This window comes from Pleurodeles waltl, chromosome 3_1, assembly GCF_031143425.1.
Source record: "Pleurodeles waltl isolate 20211129_DDA chromosome 3_1, aPleWal1.hap1.20221129, whole genome shotgun sequence".
NCBI lineage: Eukaryota > Metazoa > Chordata > Amphibia > Caudata > Salamandridae > Pleurodeles > Pleurodeles waltl.
The window spans coordinates 668,574,849-668,596,220 of record NC_090440.1 but is presented as its reverse complement, the minus strand read 5'-3'; the positions used below and the strand labels follow the sequence as shown (position 1 = coordinate 668,596,220).

Sequence of the window (21,372 nt, the reverse complement as noted above, 5' to 3'; positions counted from 1 at the left end):
TAAGTTTCAGGGGGCACCTCTAAGGTGCCCTCTGGGGTGTATTTTACAATAAAATGTACACTGGCATCAGTATGCATTTATTGTGCTGAGAAGTTTGATACCAAACTTCCCAGTTTTCAGTGTAGCCATTATGGTGCTGTGGAGTTCGTGTTTGACAAACTCCCAGACCATATACTCTTATGGCTACCCTGCACTTACAATGTCTAAGGTTTTGTTTAGACACTGTAGGGGTACCATGCTCATGCACTGGTACCCTCACCTATGGTATAGTGCACCCTGCCTTAGGGCTGTAAGGCCTGCTAGAGGGGTGTCTTACCTATACTGCATAGGCAGTGAGAGGCTGGCATGGCACCCTCAGGGGAGTGCCATGTCGACTTACTCGTTTTGTCCTCACTAGCACACACAAGCTGGCAAGCAGTGTGTCTGTGCTGAGTGAGAGGTCTCCAGGGTGGCATAAGACATGCTGCAGCCCTTAGAGACCTTCCTTGGCATCAGGGCCCTTGGTACTAGAAGTACCAGTTACAAGGGACTTATCTGGATGCCAGGGTCTGCCAATTGTGGATACAAAAGTACAGGTTAGGGAAAGAACACTGGTGCTGGGGCCTGGTTAGCAGGCCTCAGCACACTTTCAATTGTAAACATAGCATCAGCAAAGGCAAAAAGTCAGGGGGCAACCATGCCAAGGAGGCATTTCCTTACACTCATATTCCAAGATGATATATTGGTGATGAGGAAGAGTAGACAGGAGCATGATCTTATACTTGATATGGTTTTACAAAGTTTAGATGAGCAGGGTTTAACAGCAGAATTAAGCAAGTGCAAAATTGTGGAGAGAAAAATAAACTATTTGGGGCATGAAATCTCAGATGCCGGGATCAAATCTAAAAGAGAGTTAATTCAAGCTGTAAAATGTGGCCCTAGACCTCAGAATAAAGATGACTACTGAGCATTTTTAGGTCTGGCGGAATTTTATGCTAAGTTCGTACAATTTTTTTTTTAAAACGCACACCATAAGGCAACTGCTTATGGCCAATAATAAATTTGTATGGGATGAACAGTCTGACATTACATTTGAAGAGATCAAAAATTATATGCTGAAGCGCCACCATTGTATGGATTTGATCCAACCTTACAAAGCATAGTCACCACTGATGCTAGTGCAAAGGGTATTGGTGCCACATTAACTCAAATAGATAACAAAGGTGTTGAAAGGACTATAGCTTTTGCCTCGCGTTCAATTACCCCTACAGAGGAAAGGTATTTGGTTATTGAGCGTAAAACATTAGCTTGTGTTTGGGTTCTGGAACATTTCAGACACTACATTTGGGGGTACCATGTTGTACGAGAAGTGATCATAAACCACTTACCAAGGTATTGACCACCAAGAGATTAACTTCTGCTTCACTACGCATAGCGCGGATGTCAGTTAGGTTGTTGGATTATAATTACAGTATACAATACATCCTGGGTGTTAGAAATTTGGTGGCAGATTTTTTAAGCAGGATGCCGTAACCTTTACAGAGTGGTGAAGAGACTGATGTAGATACATTTTCAGTAGCCAATGTTCTTGATGATTTACCTGGTAAAACTAGCGAGGAATGGAAACAGGCACTCGTATATGATGATACACTGGATGTCATAAGTGAGTTTATTAAGAATGGTTGGCCGAAGAAACAGCATATGGATCATACTATTCGTGTGTGTTTTGGGAATTGAGACATGAACTATCGTTAGAAGGGGGACTGATCCTAAGGAATGGCAAGGTGATTCCCACCTTCATGTTTAAGACAGAGGATTGTAGATGTTTGTCATGAAGGACATTTAAGTATTGGAAAGACAAAAAGTAAAGTAAAGTGTACGTATTGGTGGCCAGCGTTAGATTTAGACATTGAAAGGAAAGTGAGCGATTGCCAAGCATGTAACAATTCTGACAAAGCTCAGGTCACATTAAAAGCACCTTGTCATCCTATTGTATGTCCCAACATGCTGTGGGAAAGAATTGGCCCTCAAATCACTTCTGAGGCATTCAACAAGTTCTTAGTACATAAAGATATTTTGCACAAAACTACTTCTTTGTATCATCTGGCTGGTAAGGGTGGAGTGGAAAGGTTCAACCGTGTAATAAAAGGTATTGTTCAACTTGCAGACAATAACAATTGGATTGAGGAAAGAATTAAGGCAGAACATTTGGGCATATAAAACGACTCTTTGTGAAACTACTGGGTATTCACCTTTCATGTTAATGAGGGGAAGAACTCCTAGCTATAAGGACACTGTTGGTTGAAAGTCAATAGTTACTAAAGCAGATTGGTCACTCAGTGAGGTTAAGCAAAATTTAAAATGTTCCCAGGAGTGGAGCAAAATGTATTTTGATGCAAAACACAAGTGTAAGAAGCAACATATCAAATTTGGTGATTTTGTCAAAATCAGAAAACCTGGGTTCATAAGAAAAGGACAAAACCGATTTTCTGAACCTTTGAGGATGGGAAAAATCATATTGTAATTCAGCATTGTTGAGTGACCGGAAAGTGTGGCATCTTTCCATCCTTGTCTTGGTGCAGAAATGCTGATTCTTCCTGAGCTGGACTGGAAGAGGAAAATGCTGTTCTGTTCCGTGTGTCACAAAAAACTGGGGAATGCAGGGAAGTAAGTTTGATTGATTAACAGACTGGAAGGTGTGCAACCAATTTATGAACGATCACCTCCTGAGCTTGGTGAGAAATAGTTTGATCCTAATGATGTAACAGATATCAATAAGCGGGCTGAAGAGCAGGAAACACAGTCAATCAGAAAAACTAATAGATGTGGTTGCTTAGTAAGGAAACCTAACAGATTACAAGATTTTTTGTAAAAAAAAATTATTTTAATTTCATGCTATTGCATTCCCTTGTTCGGTTTTTCTTAATTTAATATTAGCTAAGTATTTATTGTTCTGTTATTGTGCTTGCGCCAAGTCCTGTTGAATATAATATTTTATATTTTGCATCAGGTTATTTTTCTTATTCGTATCTACTATGCTTCACTGTTATGGAATTTTGTTTTTGTGTTCTAAAATGTATGTTGTTATTATTGAAAGGAGATGTGTTGTGATCATGCTCAGCGACATCGAGGATTATGATGTCACTGAGTTCGAACACGGACTGGGTTGGGAAAGTTGGCAGTTAGGAGATTGAAGGGAGGAGCAGGACGGAGGAACTGGTCTTCGTGTCCGGGTCTTTTAGTACAAGAATAAACTTACCTGGAACTTGCCTCTGATGTTGTGTGTTTGTAATAGAGGTCAAAAGTCAGTTTGTCTTATAATTTATTGTCCTTTGACTGCAGAGTTCCATGATTTTGTCAGTTTTTTCCCTAATACACAACATTTAAATACCTAACTCAACTGTACAAAGATTTCAGAAATATATTTCAGTAGTTGTGAAAGCCCTTTGTTTGTACTTCTGTGTGCTGAAAAAAATAGTTTAATAGGAAAACAAATCAGAACACTTTATTTGGTAATGTGCAAAGAATAAATGTTTTCTGAAACCCGATTTTCAAGGATTTGTTAATAAATTACATAGTTTTATCAATAAAGCTGCAAGGAAATGGGAAGGTTTTTGGACATTTCATGGAACTTTTCTCTCTATAAATTGCATTGTGCGACCACATCATGCTTTAGTAATATATTTATTAAAAATTAGTGTCCAAACATACACCTAGAAACACCCCTGCCCTCGTAGCAATGCTATTAGTAAACTTAGAAGCAAGTACTGGATCATGTGTCCCCTCTATGTGGGCTAGATTCTTTTTATACATGAAGCAAACATTTAGTCCATTTAATAAAACAAAGAAGTTTTTTTGAGTACAGCAGAACTGCTGAGCTCACATATTTGAAGTTGCACTCGTATGTGAGAATGAAGAAAAAGGTGACTCTGTAAAGTAAAATATTTGCCTAGGATCACACAATTGAGATACGTTTACAAGTCAAGTACATTACAGTTATGGTTGAGTGGATTATTCAAGTTACTCAACATGCAGGTCTATAACATTTTTATGATTTTTCGAGGCTAGACCTACCTGCTGGCCTCACGAACAGAGGTCTACTGTAGTGACCAAAAGCTTTCTCACAAGGCAATCAGGCATGCAGTCATAACATCACAAATGTATGCCAAGGAACAGTTGGCAAAGGAAAATACTATCTCTCCTAACAGTGCCTAACAAGGATTCTCACTGTTCAAATCTTCAGTACCCACAGTATGTAAGAGGGGTTAACTGTTGGAGGGGCTACAGAGAAACAACTAAGTAGGCATGAAATGAATCCAATCAAAGAGTTTAATTGAAACAGCAATCCAAAACAGAGAAGCGTACCGCGATCCCCTGTCTCTCAGCAACTGGGCCAAGAATGTAGGGCACACATTATTTTTTACCTGCTCACTCTATGTTCCAGCTTACGCTCACACAGGCTTACAGAACAACAATTTTGAAAGGAAACGTCCCACACATCTTCCCCTTTTTACAAAACAAATGATAACAGGAAATAACATAGGATAATATTCAACACAAAATATAATCATTGAGCCTAATAAGCATTCTACATACTCTACAATTGTTCCTAATTTTCAAAGGATGATATCCGTGACCAAAAGAAAGATTTCCCTGTTCAACAAGTTCACCACACACTATACTCTTCGCTGATGGTGTAGTCTCATTACATGTAACTCTATCACACTCAACCTCAGGCAAGTCCAAAAACGCATTACTGTGTCCACACCATTATTCACACATACATTTGTTGTCCCTCTATATAAGGAACCCATTTGAGGTTCCACACAGTTATACCAGCCACGAGTACTGCATTCTTAAACACTACATTAACTTGCAAAGAATCAGACCAATGTGCTGGTCCCTTCCCCCCAAACCTATTTTTCTTGAGTTGTACATAATCAGCAACCTTCACCAATTGTTTACTGCAAGTTCTTCTTTTTTGTGTACATATTTAGTTTCATTGCTTGTAACTCTCCACAATCTTCCTTACATTACGAAAGTCAGTTTTAAAACTGCACCCTTTCTTATCTTTCAACCACCATGGCACACACGTATTACTATTTTATTTCTTTAGGCAGGCAACATAGCCTGTAATTCTTTCCTCCAATTGATTCCACTCTTGATTGCCAATTGAATAGCTTCCTTCACTACTCTGTTGAATCCCTTAACTTGGTCATTGGAGTCAAGATGTCAAACAGAAATCCTCTTATGACTAATGCCATATTTGCTAAAATAATCTTGAGTATACGCACTAACACACTATCTTGAATATACGCACTAACACACTGTGGACCACTGTCAGACACAATTTCTTGTGGAATCCCCTCTCTACAAAACTTTTCATCCCAAACTTCCACTACTATTTCAGATGTGGATTCTTTAATCATTTTAATGTCAGGGCTCTTGGAAAAATAAACCAACACCAGTGGTATAACAAAACATGAGGGGCCCACCTACACAGTACATGGAGGGGCCGCCCCTCCGGACTCACTCAGGAGCTCTGAGGCCAGAGTACTGTGGTGAGGGGGGCCCCTGGACCTCGGGGAACCCCTGTACCGTGGGGGCTGTAAAGGCCTTTGTTACGACACTGCCCAGCACAAAAATCCCAAATGCTTCTTGCTTGGGCAGAACAGCAAATAGGCCAATTGTACCTATTCCCAACCTCCTATCAACTGGGCACAATCCTGTAATCATTGGCTTAGCCGATTTCTCACTACCAGAACAACTATAACAAGATCTGACTTGTTGATCCACCATGGTGTCCATGACTGGTCTCCAAAACATCTGTTTTTATGAGAAACTGTGCCTCCACAAAAAAAATAAAAAAATGCTCAGATCCCAAAAACACACACAAGAAGTTCCCTCTCTATTACAGAGTAATTTCTGTCAGCATCCTGTAGTGTTCTAGATGCATAAGAAACAATCCACTCTTTCCATTCTCCTTATGCTTCAATACAGCTGCTAAGCCACAATTACTTACATCTGCTACTACCGTACTATCTTTACCCACAACAAAAGATTTAGGACAAGGTGCACTAACAATCAGTGTTTTTATGTCATTAAATGTTTGGGTCATAGAATCATTCCATACACATTTGGCAGTTTTCTTTAGTAAACCTCTAAAGGGCTCAACCTTAGAGACTCATTTTTAATAAACTTTGAGTCAAATTCCGTTAGACCAAGAAAGGCTATGAATTGTTCTTTTGAACCTCGAACAGGAACATCCAAAATAGTTTTGACATGGTTACGCTTAGGTCTAATGCCTGATCCACTTATTAGCTGACCTAAGATATTCCACTTCAAGTTTACAAAACTTACATTTTGACATTTTCAGAGTCAAACACTTGTTAGAAAATTATCAAGACTCTTGACATGTTCTGTTATGTCGCATCCAAAAAATCAAAAATGTCATCTTGGAGAGCTACAGTGCCAGGTAAGCCTTGAAGCGTCCCTTTCATTAGTCTCGGAAACACAGAAGCAGCACTGGCCAATCCAAAAGGCATTCTGCAGTAACAAAATAATCCTTCCGGTGTGACAAACATAATTAACCTGCTAGAATCATCATCAAATGTGACCTAATGTAAGCATTTTCTAAATCCAAAGCTGTAAACACCGAAGCTCCAGCTAAAGTGGAAACCATTTCTTGCAAGTTAGGAAGGGGATGACCACAACCCAAATTGCATTATTAAGACTGGGTATATCAATACATAGTTTCAACTCTCCAGATGCCTTCACTGAAATAACTGCTTGAGAGACCCAAGGAGAAGATTCCACCTGTTTAATAATCTCCTTTTTACACCAGTTATTTAGCATCACTTTGAGCTTCCCTCTATATGAAGGTGGTACATTCCTAACCTTATGTCGAACTGGAATATCATCTTCTTTGAGTACTATACGGTGTTTGAAACCACAAAACTCACCCAATTTCTCAACAAACACATCCTTACAATTTCGTTTTAAATCTTGTTCAAAATCATTCACTTGTAACATGTTATTTTCACTGGATGTATGTACACAGGCAGATTGGACCTTGGATTTAATCTGATAGCCATCTCCTCTTGGTTTGGCCACCCTAGCAAAGATTGTCCTTCTTTGCTACATATACCCTTCCATGAGTATGCTGTCCTAAGAAATCTAAATTTGCCCAGAAATAGCCAATTAAATCAATTGTGTGACCAGTATACCCTCCACAAGATCTGTCAGAAAAGAAGTAACCTTCTATTAAACCACAAAATACCAACAACATCTTTCCCAATAATAGTATTCCAAACACATGAATCAATAAGCACTGTAACAAGATTCACATCAATGTTGATCTCAAATAAAGGAAATCTGTTATGTTATATCATATTTAAGTGAATATAGAAGGGTTTGTTTAGTCATAAAAGGGGGGAGATGTGTTATGTCTCTTCATATTTAAATGATATTTTATTTTAAAATATTGCTAGTGCTCTTAGCTTAAATGTATTGACATGCTATGTTTACTTTTGTATGGCCCTTCATTCCACCGCACACTCCCTCAGTTCCAAGCACTGGTCATTGGAACTCAGAGAGCGCAGTTGTTGTGAGTGAGGGGAGTAGATGTAATGTTTATTTGAGCTGTGCTCTGATATTTCAACATTTAATAAATCTACCATGATTCAATAGTCCCCAATTTATTGGAAGAAACACTACAAATTTCCCTCATTTTATGAATAAACAAAACCTTCTCAATAGATTCATGTTATACATTATGTCTGCACAAAGAATCCTTCAATCATTTCGATTTAACACTAAGGGGGTCATTATGACCCCGGCAGATGGCATTAATATGGAGGAAAGTACTGCCAACAGGCTGGCGGTACTTTTCTCCATATTTAGACATTGGCGGTTTCGCTCAAGCCGCCAATGTACCACACCGACCGCCACGGCAGTAGTGACTGCTGGACTGCAGACTTCAGTCTCCAGCCCGGCGGCCGTCTCTTGCCCGCCTGCGGGAGTATGACTCCACCTACAGCCATGGTTTTCGTGGCAACCCTTCCGCCATGAAAACCATGGGACTTCCCTGCCCCCTCCCCTCTCCAGGTTTCCCCCCACCCCCACCCCCTCCCTCTCCAGACCCGCCCTTCATCCACGCACCTTCATTCACACATACACGCATTCACACACTCATTCCCACATTCATCCATGCATGCATACATCCATTCACACACACATACACACACACACTTACACACATACAAGCACACACGCATTCACACAACACAACATACACGCACTCACACATCTATACATGCACAGACATACAACACGCAACACACACCCGCATTCACGCATGCACAGACATACACACACAGCCCCACACACATACACAACACCCCCCACCCCTCACCCGTGTCAGAGCACCCGACTTACCTGTTGTGAGGGGGTCCTCTGGCAGGAGTCGGGATAGGGCGCTGCTGCCAGCAGCAGCGTCCGCCAGCAGAACACCACCAGGCCATATCATGGGTCATGATATGGTCTGCGGCGGTCTACTGGTGTGGCGCTGCTGCTTGCAGCAGCGCCACCTTACCGCCATCTGCCGGCATGGCCACAGCCGGATTTCCGCTATCCTTCTGGTGGAAATCCAGCTGTGGTCATAATAGGGCCGATGGCTGCTAGCCGCGGCGACAGTCTTTTGGCAGCCGTCGCTGCGGCAGTAGGCGGTTTTTACTGCTAGGGACAAAATTACCCCCTTATTCTTTTGTTACACACTTCCCTTTGTTCCTCTACAGGAATGCTTCCAACTTCCCTTTGTTCCTCTATCTGATCTCTTACAACTTCTCCCGCTATAGCTTGATTGGTATCATTAACTCTTCACCAGGTATTTCATCATTTTCTTGTCTTTCCTTGTTTACACTATTCACTACATCTTCTTTTTCCCTTTGCACACCATTACCATTTGCTAACATCACATTGGTCTCCCCATTACCACGCATCACACCTTCACCAAATTCCACATGCTTAGGTAATAACTCCCCATCCATACCTTCTGAAATGTTTATACAATTCAGCATTACCTTTGAGAACAACAGTCCTTTTAAGGTTCTAAACTTTTCCATCACTCAGAAGAACTGCATTACATAAACCTTAGAAACCTGTAAAGGCTTTTTTCCCTTTCCATGTTTTTTTCACCTTGACCCACATACCTTCACAGATCTCTACTCTACTCAAACCCCTCTTGGGGTCAAATGCTTTCTTATACTTTTGATGCTATTTGATTGTTCTTTTTCTTATTTCTTCAAAGGACACATTGCGATCAGTAGATTGTAGCAGCCACTCTGGATTGCACTTGGTGCGCGGTCCTCTTTCTCTCATTATATCAAAAGGGCATACTTCTAACACTTCAAGAATGTTTGTATAGGTACGTCCACACAGTCTTAAATACTTGAACTTCCCAATCTTCACCATTCATACAAGCTATGTGTATAGTGCTCTTTAAAACTTTGTTAAATCTCTCGATCTTGCTGTTACTGCTAGGATTGTATAAGGATGTGGTTCTGTGCCTCACTCCTATCCTTTCAAAATAGTTCTTGGCTAATTTAGACAAAAACTGCACACCACTATCACTAATAATTTGGACAGGTAATCCTTCATCTAAAAACGTTTTGTCCACAAATTGGCAATAATTCTTTGGAGTCTATTTTCTCTATTACCTTGAAAATAGGCCATCTAAATCAATTGTGGCAATAATATACTTTGAAGGTGTGTCAATCAGTCCCATGATGTCTATGGCCACCGTATGCCATGGTTTTTCAGGGATAATGGGTTCCCTCATATTTGGTCTCATAGTCCTTAAGGCTTTGTCAGAGTTAGCGCAAATCATACAATGTCTGACTATTCTATCTGCATTCACATCAATACTAGGTCACCAACACCATTTCTTAACTCTGTGTTTGGTCTTCACTATACCACAGTGATCTTCATGGCATAGTTTCATTAACTGGTCTCTAAGAGTGATTGGACGAACCGCTCTATCACCCCTGAAAACAGTACCTCTAACCACTGACAATTCATCTTTTATTTCCCAAAAATGTCTTAATTCATTAGGAACTTTAAATTTATTTGGCCAACTTTGTTCAACCCACTCAATAAGTTGTTGCAAATCTCCATCCTTGAAATATTCCATTCTCCAAATTTCTTCCTTACACCCAAAACACCTTCATAATGAATTAACGCAACATGTAAATCATTCCATTCACTTTTGTCACACTCCTAAATATCTGTTGGCATATGCGATAAACAATGAGCCAAAACATTGCTTTTACCTGGTACATACTCAACCTTATTAATGAAATCTTGGAACCACACAGACATTTTTGCAATTCTGGCCAAAGAATTATAAATACCTTCAGTAGTTAACAATTTAACAAGGGGTTTATGGTCAGTACGGACTTCAGAAATGCTCCAGAGCCCAAACTCATGCAAGTGTTTCTTTCTTTATTACTGAGAATTTCTCCTCAGCTGGTGTCAAGGCACGGGGCGCAAATGCAATTAGTTTTTTTTTCTTTTCTCATCAGTTTGTGAAAAACAAAACACCTAGGCCCTTATTACTGGCATCTACTGTGACTACATCCTTAAGATCAGGATCAAAACAACCTAATACAGGTGCTTGTATAATAGCATTCTTTCTGTTGCGGTCATCTGACCATATAAATTTCACCTTTCTTTTAAGCAATTGTCTAATATTATACTCTCTGCTTGAAAATCCTCTCACAACTTTTGCATATAATTCAACCATTCCTAGCAATTACCTTACTTCATCCTTGTTGGTGGGATGAGGGACATTCTGGATGGCCTCCACCATCTTAGGTTTAGTGGCCACTCCTTCACTATATGGAATATGTCCAAGATAAATCACAGATTGTACGCCAAATTTACATTTGGAGTGCTCTACAGTTAAACCATTTTCTTCCAAGTTCTTTAGCACTTCTTCTAGCAATTTGTCATGTTCTAATTTATCTTTGCCAAACAGTAAGATATAATCCTGAAAGCACCTCACTTTTTAGTGTTTTCCAAAAAATTGATGCATGAGTCTTTGGAAAATGGCGGCAGTTGAAACTATACCAAAAGGCATTTTCTTATATGGAAAACACCTCAAATGAGTGAAAAATGTTGTGTACTGTTTGCTCTCATCTTTTAACTTAATCTGGTGGTAGTCTGCTGACAAATCTATAGTAGAAAAACATTTAGCATCCTTCAATAGCATAAGCATTTCAGAACTTTTAGGCAGTGGGAACTTGTCTACTACTATGTTGTTATTTAAATGGCATAAATCAATGCACACATGGATTTTACTATTACTCCGTCTTGCCACAACACATGAAGAAATCGACTCAGAGGATTCAATAGCCTCTATTGTATCAGCTTTGATCAATTTCTCCAGTTCTTTTTCTACGTTTTCTCTAAGGAGAATAGGAATATTTCTTGCTTTATGTATTGTTTTGGTAAGCATTACTTTTTAAGACTATAGTGGTCATTATGACACTGGCGGTGAGTGATAAAGTGGCGGTAATACCTCTAACAGGCTGGTGGTAATTACTGCCAAATTATAACCATGGCGGTGAGAACTCCCATAGACAGCCAATGTACCACACCATCCCCCAGGGCGTTAACACCACTCACCACGGCGGTAGCCATCAACAGCCTGGCAGAAGACAAGGTACCACCCACCATATTATGACACAGCACACAGCCACAATTTCCGGGGTGGAACCAACGCCATTAAAAGCCTGGTGGAAACACTGCACAGAAGAACAAAGAGTCACCATCAGAGATACAGAGAAGAACAACGCCGCCATGGAACAGGAACTGCAAGTCTTCCTGATGCTCTTCTGTGCCATGCTCCACCGAGAACACCAGCGCCGACATAGACGACGGTGAGTACAGCCGCCTAGCACACAAGGGAGGGAAGGAGGAAAAGGAGAGTGACACACACATGCACGACACACACCAGACACACACACACCATACACACAACCAGCTGCAAACAAACCAATGGCACACAACACACGGAAGAATGATACAAGGACTAAAAGTCGGAAGTACTGAAAATTTATTAGCAAGGCAAAAGCCACCACATGAACCAGAAATGTACAATTGTCCACAAAGGGCCAATGCCCAGTCCAAAGTACTATGGGCTCTCATGGCCACAGGGCACAGTCCAAGGCCCAACTCGTTTCCTGATGACATCCTCACAGAACTGTGCAGGGGCATCATTATTGAAGTGGGCAGGCACCTCAGGGGGAAGGGGAGTGGGAGGCACCTCAGCAGAAGTCGGGAACTTGCCCACTTATCTTTGCTGGGGAGTGCAAGGTCACAGTCTCTCAGGTGGGGGACTTGCCCACTGCTTCTGGAGGGGGGTCCTTATACAGCAGTCCCTGGAGGGTGGCCTACATGTCCGCTGCTGGAGGTGAGGGCTGCACCGTCTCAGCTGGAGGTGAGGGCTCCATGACCACTGGTGGTGGTGGAAGTGGTGGTACCCTGCAAGCCTCTGCTGGAGGTGAGGGCTTCTTCCCTGTCCTTGCTGTTGGAGTGGGAACCTTCCCCTTCCTGGCTGTTGGAGTGGGATCCTTCCCCTTCCTGGCTGTTGGAGTGGCATCATTCCCCCTTTTTGGCTGTTGGAGTGGGATCCTTCCCCTTCCTGGCTGCTGGAGTGGGATCCCTCCCCTTCCTGGCTGGTGGAGTATGATCCTTCCCCTTCCCCTTCGTGGCTGGTGGAGTGGGATCCTTACCCTTCCTGACTGATGGAGTGGGATCCTCCCCCTTCCTGGCTGGTGGAGTGGGATCCTTCCCCTTCCTGGCTGGTAGATTGGGATCCTTCACTGTCTTGCCTCCACGACTAGGAGGTGCCTCCACTGTCCCCATGGGCTGTTTGGCTGAGGTGCTGGGCTGGGTCCTTGGGACGCTGCTCTTACAGGTAGGACAGGGGTTTGGGGGGGAGGGAAGAGGTCAAGCTTGGCAAGGAAACTTTTTTAGGGATGGTGGGGCGGGATGAGGGATGGTAGTGGAGGTTAAGGGAGTGGTTGTTGGAGGAGTACGTCTGCTGGACTTGGGTGCAGGTGCATGGGGAGTGTGCTGATGTGAGGTGGATGGCTGCTGGGTGTCTGAGTGCCTGTGTCTGTGTCCGTTAGGAGGGGGGACAGACAGGGTGGGAGAGGACAGACACAGGGGACACGTGGATGGATGTTGTGGAGGTGTCTGCAAGTGAGGTGTGTGTGCTGTTTGGTGTGGTGATGCTGGTGGTGGATGTTGAAGCAGTGCATGCAGGTGTGAATGTGGACGTGACTGTGAGGGAGGTGGAGGAGAGGAAGACAGTGGAGGCAGTGGATTTGGTTGTGTCTGCAACTGTCTTGTGTTTGCGTGAGTGCTTGTGGGCTGAAGTGTGGTGCCTGTGTTTGACAGGGGCACTCTTGTGTGTTGTCTTGTGTGCATGCTTGTCAGTATGTGTGCATGAGATGGGTTGGGGTTCAGGAGACTGGGAAGTGGCATTTGGAGGGGGGATGGTAGAAACATGGACAATGGCTGCCATCAGAGAGGAGGCCGGAGCCTGAATCGATCTCTTTTGAGCTGCCAATCCACTGTGGATGCCCTCCAGGAATGCACTGGATTACTGCATCTGGGATGCCTGCCCCTGGATGACATTTACAATGGTTGACTGCTGTTAGATCTGACAGCCTTAGGGTGGTCACCCCTAACTTTTTGCCTGCCTCCTTCCACTTTTTAGATACTGTTTTTACTGGTTTTAAGACTCTGCGCACTTTGCCACTGCTAACCAGTGCTAAAGTGCATATGCTCTCTCCCTTTAAACATGGTAACTTTGGATCATACCCAATTGGATTATTTAATTTACTTATACGTCCCTAGTAAAGTGCACTATATGTGCCCAGGGCCTGTAGAATAAATGCTACTAGTGGGCCTGCAGCACTGGTTGTGCCACCCACTTAAGTAGCCCCTTAACCTTCTCTCAGGCCTTCCATTGCAAGGCCTGTGTGCAGTTTCACTGCCAAATTCGACTTGGCATTTAAAAGTACTTGCTAAGCCTAAAACTCCCCTTTTTCTACATATAAGCCACCCCTAAGGTATGCCCTAGGTAACCCACAGGGCAGGGTGCTGTGTAGGCAAAAGGCAGGACGTGTACCTGTATAGTTTACATGTCCTGGTAGTGTAAAAGTCTGAAATTCGTTTTTACACTGCTGCGAGGCCTGCTTCTTTCATAGGCTAACATTGGGGCTGCCCTCATATATTGTTTGAGTGGTAGCTGCTGATCTGAAAGGAGTAGGAAGGTCATATTTATTATGACCAGAATGGTGATACAAAATCCTGCAGACTGGTGAAGTCAGATTTAATATTACTATTTTAGAAATGGCACTTTTAGAAAGTGAGCATTTCTCTGCACTTAAATCCTTCTGTGCCTTACAATCCACGTCTGGCTGGGTTTTTTTGACAGCTCCCTTGTGTATTCACTCAGACACATCCCAAACACAGGATACTCAGCCTCACTTGCATACATCTGCATTTTGAATGGGTCTTCCTGGGCTGGGAGGGTGGAGGGCATGACACTTGCATTTCAAAAGACAGTAGCCTGCCCTCACACAAAGGACTGCCACACCCCCTACTGGGACCCTGGCAGATAGGATTGAACTTAAAGGGGACATGGTGCACTTCTAAGCCACTCTTTGAAGTCTCCCCCACTTCAAAGGCACATTTGGGTATTCAAACAGGGCCTCTGCCCCTACCAACTCAGACACTTCCTGGAGAAGAGAACCTGAACCAGAACCTGCATCCTGCCAAGACGACCTGCCTGGCTTCCCAAAGGACTCACTTGTCTGCTTTCTGTGAAGGACTGCCACCTTGCTGTTGCCCTGCTGCCTTGCTGCTCTCTGGCTGTGGTGAAGAAGTGCTCTCCAAGGGCTTGGATAGAGTTTGCCTCCTGAAATTCGACGTACAGCCTGCCAGAAAAAAACGCACACCCTGCACCGTGCTGAAAAATTCACCGCACACCGATCCGGAACGACGCAAGCCCTACTTCGCAATGAGAAGATCGATACAGAACCAGCATAGCAACCGGAAATTCAACGCATGACCAACTGGATCAATGCACAGCTGAGCCGGAACGACGCATCCCAACTTCCAGAGAGAAATCCATGCAGCGCCTGCCGTGGGGTAGAAATTTCCAAGCAGTGCCCACCGGATTGATGCAGTCCCTGTGACTTCATCCAGTCAACACCGGAAATCCACACATTGCCCCCGGGGTGCCCGAAAACCCCACAGCCCGAAGAAGATCCACAACCGAGCTCCAGAAATCGACGCACGGCCGTCCCTGTGTGCAAACTAAACGACGCATTGCCGTGTGCAGACTGAGAAATCAACGCAGGCTGCACACATCTCCTCCTCTGCGGTTCTTTGCGGAGATTTTGAACGCGAACCAGGTACTTTGTGCTTAAAATAGACAAATATTGCTTTTTAAAGACTAAAGACACTTTATATCACTTTTACAGTGATTTCTCAAAATATACTTATTGCATTTTAATCGTTTTGACCTGCAGCTTATCAGATAAATATTATATATTTTTCTAAACACGGTGTGGTGTATTTTTGTGGTGATATACTGTGTTATTGTATGATTTATTGCACAAATACTTTACACATTGCCTTCTAAATTAATCCTGACTGCTCAGTGCCAAGCTACCAGAGGGTGGGCACAGGATAATTTGGATGGTGTGTGACTTACCCTGACTAGAGTGAGGGTCCTTGCTTGGACAGGAGGCAACCTGACTGCGAACCAAAGACCCCATTTCTAACAACTGCCCTACAGAGATGGATCTCAGGAGGTCAATAGCCTCCTCACTCAAGGCAGCAGGGCTCACTGGGACAAGGCCTCTGGTGCCTGGGGCAAAGGAGGTGCCCACCCTCCTGGGTGAGCTGGCACGGGCAACTCGCTGAGGGGCAACTGGGAGCGTAGTGCTGGTACAAGGATGGTGGCTCTACCTGCAGCTGGGGTGGTCACAGAATTGTCCGCCACCACCAGGGAGCTTCCATCGGACGAGGTATCTGAGTCAGTGTTGTCACCTCCTGTCTCCGCCGTGGTGCTCCCCTCGCCCTACGTCTCATTGGTTCCCTCGGCGTCGGTGGACTCTGCCTCCTGGGTCCTGTGGGATGCAGCTCCCTCTGTCACCAGTGCCCCTGCTCCTCCACCAGATGATGCTAATGCACACATGGACAGGATGACAGAAGGAAAGAGGGGGCGAGATAGAGAAAGGGAACACTGGGTCAATTACAGCACCAACATTACAGTTGGCATACATAGCACCATCACACACAATGATCAGGATACAGCACTATGCATTGCACTGCCATTGATTTGGGTAGATGCCACAGCAAGATGAGGGCCAAACACTGCCAACTGCACCCCTCCTGGGATCGACAAAGCCCTGACTGACATGGAATGCAAACAAGCTAGGTTACCTGCATTTGCCATACACCCATTACCCTTGTTCTGGATCACACTGCAATGTCTGGCCTGGCATTAAGGGGCACCCACTAATTCACACGCAGCACCCGGATCCCATGCCACCTACCAATTATTGTAGTAATGCCCACTGTACCCCCTTGTGGCTGCTGTAATGCCCTCAAGCGCCCATCCAGCTCTGGGTAGGCCACCGCCAGTATGCGCGCCATCAGGGGAGTCAGGTTCCGATGGCACCCCTTCCTCATTGGGAGACCATCCCCAGCTGGGCCTCCGCGGTCTTCCGTGACCAGCGTCTCAGGTCATCACACCGTTTCCTGCAGTGGGTGCTCTGCCTGCTGTAGACCCCCCGGGTCTGCACGTCCTTGGTGATGGCACGCCACAATCCCTTCTTTTGATGGGCGCTGACCTGCAGAGGGAATGCAAACAGGAGGACACCATTGCACATACAATCCAGCCTGTCTCACATATGGCCCACCAATCCCGTTTCCATCACCATTAGCACACACATCGTCCAGCACCCACCATGTACACTACCACCAGACATCCCCCCATGACACTATGCTTGCACACACATCCCCATGCATCATTCTCACATGCATAGTGCCCATGGTTTACTCACCTGTTGGTCTGGAGGCCCATACAGCAGTACATACTGGGGCAGGACCCCATCCACCAAGCGCTCTGACTCCATCAAAGTGAAGGCAGGGGCCCTTTCCCCAGTCATACAGGCCACCGTAGGTTCCAGACAAAGGTCACAGCAGCACACGCAGTGTAGGTGTTATCCTGTGGAAAGTCAGGAAATAAGTAAGGCTTTGGATAGAAAATGGCGGTCACGTCCGCGGCGGTGTATACCGTCACCACCAGCGCTGATCCCCATTGGCCACTGTACTCCATAGAGCCCCATATTAGCCAATGAGGAATTGCACGGCGGTGCAAGACCGCCTTCTGCCACGATGCCTAATGTCGGCGGACTTACCTCACTTCTACCTGTCCCAAGATACAGGACAGGCGGTCGCCATTTCATGGTGGTAGACAACGATCAGATAAACCATAACTGCGTCATTGCCTAAAATAGCACATACATTGCCATTCCCACTGTCCCATCACATTCATGCTGTATGTACACTGTGGTGGTGGTTCCATTGTTCAAATTGTGACAGCCTACTCACTCTTGTGTCCCTTAGATACCTACTGCTGCGGATGAATAGGAGGAGGAGACAAACCTCTGTGTACAGACCTCTTGTGGACTTGGCTACGCTGGAGGACAGGCACATTATACTCACCTATAGACTGGACAGGGCCACAATCACAGAGCCATCTGCCCAATTGGAACCTGACCTGATATCAGCCATCCGTCATCCCACTGGGATACCCCCTCTTGTGCAAGTGCTATCAGTGCTCCATTTCCTCGCAACTAGTTCTTTCCAAGTGACGGTGGGCTTGGCAGAAGGCATGTCACAGCCAGATTTCTCAATCGTGCTGGCAAGGGTTCTGTCTGCCCTGGTGAAGCACATGTGCAGCCACATTGTTTTCCCCCAGATGGAAGATTTGGCCACTGTTAAGGCAGGATTCTATGCAATGGGGCATATCCCCAACATTATTGGGGCGATTGACTGTACACATATTGCGTTAGACCCCCCCCCAGAATGAATAGGTGTTCAGGAATCGGAAGAGTTTCCACTCACTGAATGTGCAAATGGTACTTGGCTGATCAGTACATCTCCCACGTCACTGCCACGTATCCTGGGTCGGTGTATGACGCCTTTGTCCTGAGGAATAGCAGCATCCCAAATGTGATGGGCCAACTGCAAAGGCACAGGGTGTGGCTAATAGGTGAGCCAGTGTCCCCACCCACTGTATGTCAGTGTATGCCTTGATGTGCTATCCCCATAGGATTGTATGAGGCTAAAGTTTGTCCCTCACTATTTGCAGGTGATTCTGGCTACCCAAACCTATCGTGGATCCTGACCCCTGTGAGGAATGCCGGGGCAGGGGCTGAGAACCATTATAATGAGGCACATGGGCGAACCAGATGAATAATTGAGAGGACCTTCGGCCTCCTGAAGGCCAGGTTCAGGTGCCTACACCTGACAGGTGGATCCCTGTGCTACTCGCCCGAGAAGGTCTGCCAGATAGTAGTGGCATGCTGCATGCTGCACAACCTGGACCTCAGACGATATGTGCCTTTTCTGCAGGAGTAGGAGACTGGAGATGCCCCTGTGGCAGCAGTGGACCCTGAGGACAGTGAGGATGAGGAGGCAGAGGATGAGGGTGTGGACAACAGAACATCAGTTATACGTCAATACTTCCAATGACACATAGGTGAGACTGTGGAACTGATCATTGCTCTGAATATTGATTTCATCTGTGTAACTGTGGCATGATGGCATTGGCTTCCTTTGCATCTAAACTTACTGTCACCTATGGCTTGTCATTTTACAGATGTTGGTGATATGACAACAATGTACTGATGTGATTACTACAGACAGTTACAGGTCATTAATTGTATGCTATCATAGGTGTCAATATCATTTGCACCAGATGTGACTGTTCCCCTAAATGCACATTTTCAACACAAAAAATAGTATCAGTCAAGTTGTGTTCAAGGGTGTTTATTGTAGTGCTATAAAATTTAGGGTAAAGTGCAATGGAATGGGGTGACGGTAGCGGAAAGTCCAGGTTATTGTTTCAGTCTTTTTGTAGCTCAGGTGCAGTATCCAAAGGGCCATAGGAATGGGAGCAAAGGCATTTCAAAGTGGACAAGGTGACAGGGTGGGACACAAGGGTGACAATCAGGAGAGTCTAATTTCCTGGCAGTGGTCTTGGTCTTGGCAAGTGTCTCTGGCTTCTGTCTGGGTCGCAGGGAATGTTTGCGGGGTGGTTCACCTTCTGCAGGGGGAGGGGTGCTCGTGGCCCGTGGGTCCTGTGGCGGGGCCTCCTGCCCACTAGCTGCGGAGGTGGTGGGCTGGTCAATAGACTGTCTTGTAGTATGGACCCGCTGGTGTGCTGTTGATTCTCTCATGATGTTGGCCATGTCCGCCAGCACCCCTGCTATGGAGATCATGGTGGTGTTGAGAGCCTGCAAGTCCTCCCTGATCTCCTGATTATGTTCCTTCTGCAGCCGCATGTTCTCCTGCATGTTGTCAGGGATCTGGCCCATCGTGTCCTGGGATTGTTGGTAGGCACCCAGGATCTTGGTGAGTACCTCCTGGAGAGTCGGATCCCTGGGCCTGTCCTCCCACTAACGCACAGCGGTCCTCCCAGTGTCCCTGTACCTCTGTCCCCTGAATGGTGTTCCTACTGCCACTGACCCCAGGTCCCTGATTGTCTTGGGTGTGAGGTGTGGACTGGGGTCCCTGTACAGGTGGGCACACTGCTGATTGACGTGTGCTGGGGATAGAGGTGTGGGGACGCTGAGTGGGTGCTGTGCTTTTGGATACTGATGGGGGAGGCTCTGTGGTGGACTGTGAGTGGGCTGGGATGACTGACTGTCCAGTGGTACCTGATGGGACCTCTCTGCTGAAATTGGCTGGGGCACCTGCGGGGATTTAAGTGATGTATTATGCTTCCTGCCTGTGACATATTGTACATCCCTAGCTTCCCCTCTATCGTTGCTGTTTCCCTGCCACCTTGGTTTGTGTACATTGATGTATTGTGGGATTGTTAGTTCCCCTATGCTGTGCATGCTTTAGTGATGGGTGTCCATGCAAGGCTGAGAGGGCTGTCCATGCATTGGTATTGCATGCAGAGCTGGGCATTGAGGTTAGTCATATGTGTAGGTTCAGTGTCTGGGATGGAGTGGAATGATGGGAGTGAGGGTGAGGGGTTGTGTGTGGCATGCAGGTATGGGGGGTGATAAGTAGTAAATATTGACTCACCAGTGTCAAGTCCTCCGGCAACTCCAGTGAGTCCCTCAGGATGCAGTATTGCCAAGACTTGCTCCTCCCATGCTGTGAGCTGGGGGTCCACCGCCAGTCCTCTGTATGGCGAGCTGGTGCCTTGCTGCTATGGAACGTACCTTCCCCCGTAGGTCGTTCCACTTCTTCCTGATGTCATCCCTTGTTCTTGGATGCTGTCCCACGGTGTTCACCCTGTTCACGATTCTCCGCCATAGCTCCATCTTCCTGGCAGTGGAGATCTGCTGTACCTGTGCTCCAAACAGCTGTTGCTCTACCTTGACTATTTCCTCCACCATGACCCTCAACTCTTCATCTGTGAAACGGGGGTGCCTTTGTGGAGACGGGGGTGTTGTGTGCTGTGTGTAAGTGTGTGGGTGTTGGATACTGTGGTTGGGTGTGCGAAGTGTGCGTGAGGGATGTATGGGTGTATGTGGTGTGGTTGTCTAGTTGTCGCAGTGGTCTTTGTGTCAGTCTGGTGGCAATGATTTGTATTTGTAAAGGGTTGTGGATGATGTGGGTGTGTGTTTTATAGTGCTGTGGGTGGGTGGGTGTGGTGTGTGTGTATGGGTGTCAGGTGTGTGTTTTTGGTATTGGCCAATGTTGTGCAGTTTAGTATTTGGGTGTGCATTCTAAGCGCGCCGGTGTGTACCGTCACTGGTTTACCACCGTTGAATGTCCGATGTGGTAATTCATGGGTCATGATGTAGTGGGTCTTAATTTGTTGGCATAACGGTATGGGTGTTGGTACCGCCACTTTAGCACTGACCTTTGCACTGGCGGATTTGTGTATGTGGCAGTATTCTGTCGGATTGGTGTGTGTGTCGTAATATGGCGAACGGATATTCCCCACTGCGGTGATATGTTGGCGGCAGGATTTACCGCCAATATCATAATGAGGGCCTATATGATGCTCAAAGTACTTTAACATGCCAATTTCTCCTCTACAGACCTTTGATAATTGTT

General features: G+C 45.3%; 1 protein-coding gene across 1 annotated transcript in view; it reads left to right on the top strand.

Moving 5' to 3' along the window:
* Positions 1-21,372, top strand: part of BEST1 (bestrophin 1) — a 253,632-nt gene that overhangs the window by 191,827 nt on the left and 40,433 nt on the right. The gene's annotated exons all lie outside the window — the stretch shown is intronic.